Below are 8,945 nucleotides of genomic sequence, written 5' to 3' on the forward strand. Positions count from 1 at the left end.
CAGCCTAACCCTAAGCCTAAGCCTAATCCTAACCCTAACCCTCACACTCACCCTCACTCTAACCCTAATCCTAACCCAAAACCTAACCCTAACCCTAAACATCAACCTTACCCTCACCCTAAACCTAATGCTAACCCTAACACTAACCCTAACCCTAACACTCACCCTTACCCTCCCCCTCAACCTAACTCTAACCCTAAACCTCTCCCTCACCTTATCCCTAACTCTAAACCTCACCGTAAGCCTAACCCTCACCCTCACCCTCACCCTCACCCAAACCGTAAGTCTAACCCTAACCCTAACATTAACACTAATCCTAACCATAAAACTAACCCTAACCCTAAGCCTAACCCTAATGCTAACACTCACCCTCACCCTAATCCTAATCCTAACCCTAACCCTCAACCTAACCCTAACCCTCACCCTCACTGTAACCCTAAACCTCATCCAAAAGCTCACCCTAAACCTAACCCTAACCCTAAAACTCACCCTAACACTAACCCTAACACTCACCGTCACCCTAGCCCTCACCCTAACCCTAATCATCACCCTAATCCTCATCCTAACCCTCACCCTAACCCTAACTCTAACCCTAAAACTCACCCTAACCCTAACTAAAACCCTAACCTAACACTAAACCTCACCCTAACCCTAACCCTCACCCTCATCCTCACTGTAACCCTAACCCTAAACTTAACAATAACCCTAAATCTAACCCTAAACCTCACCCTAAACATAACACTCACCCTAACCCTAACCCTCACCCTAACACTTACCCTAACCCTTACCCTAACCCTAACTCTAACACTAACCCTCACAATAACCCTAACTCTCACCCTAATCCTAAACCTCACCCTAACCCTAACCCTAACCCTAACCCTCACCCAAACCCTAGCCCTCACTCTCACCCTAATTCTAACCATAACCCTCACCCTAAGCCTAACCATCATCCTCACCGTAAACCTCACACTAACCCTAACCCTAATCCTCAATCTAACCCGCACCCTCACCCTAACCCTCACCCTATCCCTTATGCTAACCCTCACATTAATCCTTACCCTCACCCTTAATGGAACACTCACCCTCAGCCTAAACCTCAGCTTTACTGTTACCGTCATGCTCACCCTAACCCTCACCCTAAAACTTACACTCATCCTAACTCTCACCCTAACCCTAACCCTATCGATAACCCTAACCCTATCAATCACACTCACCCTCACCCTCACCCTCAGCCTAAACCTATGCCTAAGCCGAACCCTAACCCTAAACCTCACCCTCACCCAAGCCCTCACCCTAAAACTTATCCTAACCCCAACCCTCATCCTAACCCTCACCCTAACCCTAACCTTAACCATCACCCAAAACCTATTCCTCACCCCCACCCTTATCCTCAGCCTAACCCTAAGCCTAAGCCTAACCATAACCCTCACATTCACCTTACCCCTCACCCTAAACCTAATCCTAAACCGAACCTTCATCATAAACCTCACCATAACCCTAACCCTAACCATCACCCAAACCCTGTTCCCCACCCCACACTCAGCCTAACCCTAAGTCTAAGACTAACCCTAACTCTAACCCTCACCCTCACCCTAGCCCGCACCCTAACCCTAACCCTAACCTAACCCGAACCCTAATCCTAAACCTAAACCTAAACCTAACCTTAACCCTCACCCTAGCCCTCACCGTAAACATAATCCTAATCCTAAACCTCATCCTAACCCTCACCCTAAACCTAACCCTAACCCTCACCCTAACCCTAACCCTCACCCTCACCCTCAGTCCAACCCTAACCCTAATCCTCACACTCACACTCACGCTAAAGCTAATCCTAAATCTAACCCGATCCTAAAACATAACCCTCACCCTAACCCTCATCCTAACCCTAATCCTAACAGCAATCCTTACACTAAACCTCACACTAACCCTAACTCTAACTCTAAACCTCACCCTCACCCTCACCTTAAGCCTCACCCTCAACCTCAGCCTAAACCTAAGGCTCACCCTAACCCTAACCTTAACCCTTACACTCACCCTCACCCTCACACTAACACTAATCCTACTCCCAGCCCTAACCCTATCCCTCACCCTAACCCAAACCCTCATCCTAAACCTAAATCGAACATTAACCCTAAACCTAACCCTCACCCTAACCCTAACTCTAAACCTAAACCTCAGCCTCACCTTAACCCTAAACCTAACCCTAAACCACACGCTAAATATAACCCTAAACCTCACCTTCAGCCTAGCCCTCACCCAAACCCTAATCCTAACTCTAACCCTTATCCTAACCCTCACCCTAACCCAAACCCTAACCATCACCCTAACCCTAATCCTCAGCCTCAACCTCACCCTTAGCCTAACTTTAAGCCTAAACCTAAACATAACCCTAACCAACACACTCACCCTCACCCTAACCCTAATCCTAATCCTAGCCCTAACAATAACCCTAACCCTAAACCTAACTCTCAACGGAAACATAACCCTCACCCTAACCCAAACCCTCACCTTAACACTTATCCTCAGCTTAACACTAACCTTAACTCTAACCCTAACCCTCACACTAACCCTAACCCTCACAGTAACCATAAACTTCACCCTAACCTTAACCCTAACCCTAACCTAAACCTCACCCTCATCCTACTCCTCAACCTAACCCTAATTCTAACCCTAACCCTAACCCTAACCCTCAACCTCACCCTAAACCTCACACTAACCCTAACCCTAATCCTCAAACGAACACTCACCCTAACCGTAACCTGAACCCTTAACCTAACCCTCACCCTCAGCCTAACCCTCACCCTTATCTTAACCCTCACCCTCAGCCTAACCCTCACCTTTACCCTTACCATCACTCTCACCCTAACCTGCAACCTTACCCTAACCCTCACCCAAGCCCTCAACCTAACCCTAACCCTAAACCTCACCCTCACCCTCAGATTTACTCTAATCCTGTCACTATTCCTAAGCCTAAACCTCACCCTCACCCGAACAGTCAGCTAATTCTTACTCTCAAACTAATCCTAACCCTAACCCTAACCCTAAATCTCACAATAAACCTAAACCTCACCCTAACTGTAACCCTACCCCTTACCCTAACCCTCACCTTAACCCTAACTCTAACCCTCAACCTAACCCTCACCCAAAACCTCACCGTCACCCTAATTCTGACCTTAACCCTTATAACAACCCTAACCCTCACCCTCACCCTAACCCTCACCTTAATCATAACCCTAACCCTCAGCCTAACCCTCATCCTAACCCTAAGCATAACCCTAACCCTAACCCTAACCCACATTCTAACCCTAAACCTCACCCTCACCCTAACCCTCACCCTAACACTTAACCTCATCCTCACCCTAAACCTCACACTTAACCAAATACTCACCATAACTCTAAACTTAACCGTGACCCTCACCGTCACGCTCACGCTAAGCCTAACCCTAACCCACACCCTAACCCTAAAACTCACCCTAATCCTCACCCTAACCCTCACCCTAACCCTAATGCTAAGTCTAACACTCACCCTAAACCTCATACTATCACTTATCCACACCACAAACCTAACCCTAACCTTAACCCTCACCCTCACTCTAAACCTCACCCTAACCCTAAACCTAATCCTAACCCTCACCCTACTCCAAACCCTAACACTAACCCTCACCTAACCCTAAACCTAACCTTCTACCTCACCCTAACCCTCACCATCACACGAACCCTCACCTAATCCTAACGCACACACACACCCTAAACCTCAAGCTCACCCTTACCCTAACCCTCAACTAATCCTCACCCTAACACTAACCATTACCTAACCAAGACCCTCACCCTCACGCTCATCATCACCCTAACCCTCACCCTCTCCCTAGACCTCACCCTAACCATAACCATAAACCTAAACCTCACCCTCACCCTCACCCTCTACCTCAGCCTATCCCTAACCCTATCCCTAATCCTAACCCTAACCCTCACCCTCATCCTAAACCTCACCATAACCCTTACCCTCACCCTCACTCTCACCCTAACCGTAACCCTCACACTAAACCTAACCCTCACCCTAAACCTAAACCTACCCCTCACCCAAAACCTCACCATAAACTTAACCCAAAACCTAACCCTCACCCTCATGCTAGCCCTCACCCTAAACCTAATTCTAACCCTAACCCTCACCCTAACCCTCACCCTCACACTAAACCTCACACTAACCCTAACCCTAATCCCCAATCTAACCCTAACCCTAACCCTTATCCTAACACTCACCCTAACCCTAACCCTCACCCTTACTGTAACTCTCACCCTTAGCCTTACCCTCAACTTTACTCTTACCATCACGCTCATCGTAAACCTCACCCTAACCCGAACTCTCATCCTAACCCTCACCCTAACCCTCAACCTCAACCTAACACTTACCCTCACCCTAAAACTAACCGTCACACTAAGCCTACCCCTCACCGAAACCCTAAACCTCACACTAACCCTAACCCTAATCCTCAATCTAACCCTCACCCTCACCCTAACTCTAACCCTTACCCTTACCCTTTCCCTCACCCTAACCCTAACCCTCCTCCTTACCGAAAACCTCACCCTCAGCGTAACCCTCAACTTTAACCTTACATACACCCTCAACCTAACCCTCACCCTAACCCTAAAGACGAACCTTAATTCTCACCCTAACCCTAACCCTAACCCTAACACTCACCCTAACCCTAACACTCACCCTCACCCTCACCCTCAGCCTAACCCTAAGCCTAACCCTAACCCTAACTCTAACCCGCACACTTACCCTCTCCCTAACCCTAATCTGAATCCTAACCCTAAACCTAACACACACCCTCACCCTAACCCTCAACCTACCCGTAACACTAACACTAACCCTAACCCTCACCCTAACCCTCACCCTAAACCTATCTCTAACACTAAAGCTCAAACTCACACTGACACTAAATTTAACCCTAACCCTAAACCTCACCCTAAACCTAACCCTAAACCTCACCCTCACCCTAGCCCTCACCATAACCATAATCCTAAAACTAAACCTCATATTAAACCTCATCCTAACCATAACCCTAACCCTCACCCTAACCCTAATCCTAACCATAACCCTAACCCTAAACCTCACCCTAACCCTAAACCTAAAACTAACCCTAACCCTAACCCTCATCCTAACCCTCACTTGAAACCTAACTGTAACCCTAAACCTCACCCTCACCCTCACCGTAACTTTAACCCTAACCCTAAACCTAAACCTCACCCTAACCCTAACCCTCACCCTCACCCTCAACGTAACCCTAACTCTAAACTTAACAATTTCTCTAAACCTAACCTTATCCCTCATCCTAAACATAACCCTCACCCTAAAACTAACCCTCACCCTAACACTTACCCTCACCTTAACTCTAATCCTAACTCTAACACTAACACTCACAGTAACCCTAACTCTCACCTGAACCCTAAACCTCACCTAAACCCTAACACTAACCCTCAGCCTCACCCTAGCCCTCACCCTAACCCTAATTCTAACCCTAACCCTAACCCTCACCCTAACCCTAACCCTCATCCTCAACCTAAACCTCACACAAACCCCAACCCTGATACTCAATTTAACCCTCACCCTCACCCTAACCCTCATCCTAATCCTTACCCTAAACCTCAACCTAATCCTAACCCTCACTCTTAGGGGAACACTCACCCTCAGCCTAACCCTCACCATCACATTCAGGCTAACCCTCACCCTCACCCTAACCCTCATCCTAACACTCAAAATAACCCTAACCCTATCCATCACCCTAACCCAAACCCTCAAACTCACCCTCACCTTAAGCCTAACCCTAAGCCTAAGCCTAAGCCTAAGCCTAACCCTAACCCTCACCCTCACCCTAGCCCTCACCCTAAACCTAATCCTAACGCTAAGCCTCATCCTCACCCTCAACCTAACCCTAACCCTAACCATCACCCAAAACCTATTCCTCACCCCCATACTCACCCTCAGCCTAACTCTAAGACTAAGCCTAACCCTAACCATAACCCTCAACCTCAGGCTCACCCTCACCACAAACTAAACCCAAACCATAACACTAACAATAACACTAATTTTAACCGAAACCCTAACCCTAATCCTCACCCCCACCCTCACCCTCAACCTAACCCTAACCCTAAACCTAACCTTAAACCTCACCCTAATCCTCAGCCTCATCCTAACCCAAACACTAACATTAATCGTCACCCTAAACCTAAGCCTAACCCTAACTCTCAAACTCACCCTCAACCTAACCTTAAACCTAACCCTAAACCTCACCCTAAAGCTAACACTCACCCTCAACCTCAACCTCACTGCAAACTTTACCCAAAACATAAAAATACCAATAAGCTAACCCTAACCCTAACCTTAACCCTAATCCTCACCCCCACCCCCACCCTCAGCCTAACCATAAGCCTAATCCTAAGCCTAACCCTAAGCCTCTCTTTAACACTAAACCTAACCCTCACCCTAACCCTAACCCTAACACTAAACCTCACCTTAAGGCTAACTCTAAACCTAACCTTAACACTAACCTGCACCCTAACTCTCACACTTACACGCTACCTCAGCCTAAACCTAAGCCTAAACCTAACCCTAACCCTAACCCTCACACTCACCCTCACCCTAACCCTAATCCTAAACCTAACACTATCCCTAACCCTAACCCTCACCGTAACCCTAACCCTAACACTAACCCTAAACCTAACCCTCACCCTAACCCTCCTCCTAAACCTATCTCTAACCCTAAAACTCAAACTCACCCTGACCCTAACCCTAAACCTAACCCTAAACCACAACCTAACACTAAACCTCAACCTCACCCTAGCCCTCACCCTAACCCCAATCCTAAACCTAACCCTCATTCTAACCCTCACCTTAACCCTAAACCAAACCCTCACCCTAACCTACACCCTCAACCTAACCTTAAGCCTAACCCTAAACCTAACCCTAACACTAACCCTCACACTCACACTCAGGCTAACCCTAATCCTAAATCTAATCCGATCCCTAACCATAACGCTCAACCTAACCATCACCCTAACACTAACCCTAACACCAACCCTAACGCTAACCCTCACACTAACCCTAACTCTAACCCTAAACCTCAAGCTCACCCTCACCTTAACCCTCACCCTCAACCTCAGTGTAAACCTAAGCCTAACACTAACCCTAACACTAACCCTAACACTCAAACTCACACTCACCCTCACAAAAACACTTATCCTAATCTCATCCCTAACCCTAACCCTCACCCTAAACCTAACTCTAAACCTAAACCTCACCCTCACCTTAACCCTAACCCTAAACTTAACCCTAACCCTATACCTCACACTAAACATAACCCTAAACCTCACCTTCACCCTAGCCCTCAACCAAACCCTAAACCGAACCTTCAAACTAAACATAACCCTCACCCTAACCCAAACCCCCACCCTAACACTTCCCCTCACCCTAACACTAACCCTCACACTAACCCCAACTCTCACAGTAAACCTAAACCTCACCCTAAACTTAACCCTAACCCTAACCTAAACCTTACCCTCACCCTAGCCCTCACCCTAACCCTAATTCTAACCCTAACCCTTAACCTAAACCTAACCCTCAACCTCACAATAAACGTCACACTAACCCTAATCCTAATCCTCAATCTAACCCTCACCCTAACTGTAACCCGAACCCTTAACCTAACGCTCACCTTAACCCTAACCCTCACCATTATGTTAACCCTCACCCTGAGCCTAACCCTCAACTTTACCCTTACCATCACTCTCACCCTAACCCTCAACCTTAACCTAACTCTCACCCAAGCCCTCACCCTAACACTAACCCTAAACCTCACCATCACCCTCAGCTTTACACTAATCCTATCACTATTCCTAACCCTAAACCTCACCCTCACCCTAACAGTCAGCTAATTTTTACCCTCACACTAATCCTAACCCTAACCCTAAACCTAACTCTCACAGTAAACCTAACCCTCAACCTACCGTAACCCCTTACCCTAACCCTCACCTTAACCCTAACTCTAACCCTCAACCTAACCCTAAGCATAACCCTAACCCTAACCGTCACCCTAACCCTCACCCTAACCCTCATTCTCACACTTACCCTCATCCTCACCCTAAACCTCACACTTAACCGAATCCTCACCGTAACTCTAACCCTAACCGTCACGCTCACCGTCACCCTCACGCTAAGCCTAACCCTAAACCTCTCCCTAACCCTAACACTAAAACTAACACTCACCTAACCCTAACCCTAACCTTCTACCTCACCCTCACCCTCACCCTAACCCTAATGCTCACCCATACCCTAAACCTCAAGCTCACCCTTACCCTAAACCTCAACTAATCCTCACCCTATCCCTAACCATTACCTAACCAAGAACCTCATCCTCACCCTCACCTTCACCCTAACCTTCACCCTCACCCTAAACATATCCCTAACCCTAAACCTCACCCTCACCTTCACCCTCTACCTCAGCCTATCCCTAACCCTATCCCTAATCCTAACCCTAACCCTCACCCTCACCCTAATCCTGACCATAACCCTTAGCCTCACCGTCACTCTCACCCTAACCGTAACCCTCACACTAATCCTAACCCTCACCCTAAACCTAAACCTATCCCTCACCCTAAACCTCACCATAAACTTAAACCTAACCCTAACCCTCACCCTCACCCTAGCCCTCAACCTAATCCTAATTCTAACCCTAACCCTCACCCTAACCCTCATCCTCACCCTAAACCTCACACTAACCCTAACCCTAATCCCCAATCTAACCCTAACCCTAACCCTTACCCTAACACTCACCCTATCCCTAACCCTCACACTTACCGTAACTCTCACCCTTAGCCTTACCCTCAACTTTACTCTTACCATCACGCTCATCGTAACCCTCACCCTAACCCGAACTCTCATCCTT

The sequence above is a fragment of the Dipodomys merriami genome, unplaced genomic scaffold (genome assembly GCF_024711535.1).
Source record: "Dipodomys merriami isolate MVZ:Mamm:240054 unplaced genomic scaffold, mDipMer1.0.p SCAF_90, whole genome shotgun sequence".
In the NCBI taxonomy this organism is placed as follows: domain Eukaryota; kingdom Metazoa; phylum Chordata; class Mammalia; order Rodentia; family Heteromyidae; genus Dipodomys; species Dipodomys merriami.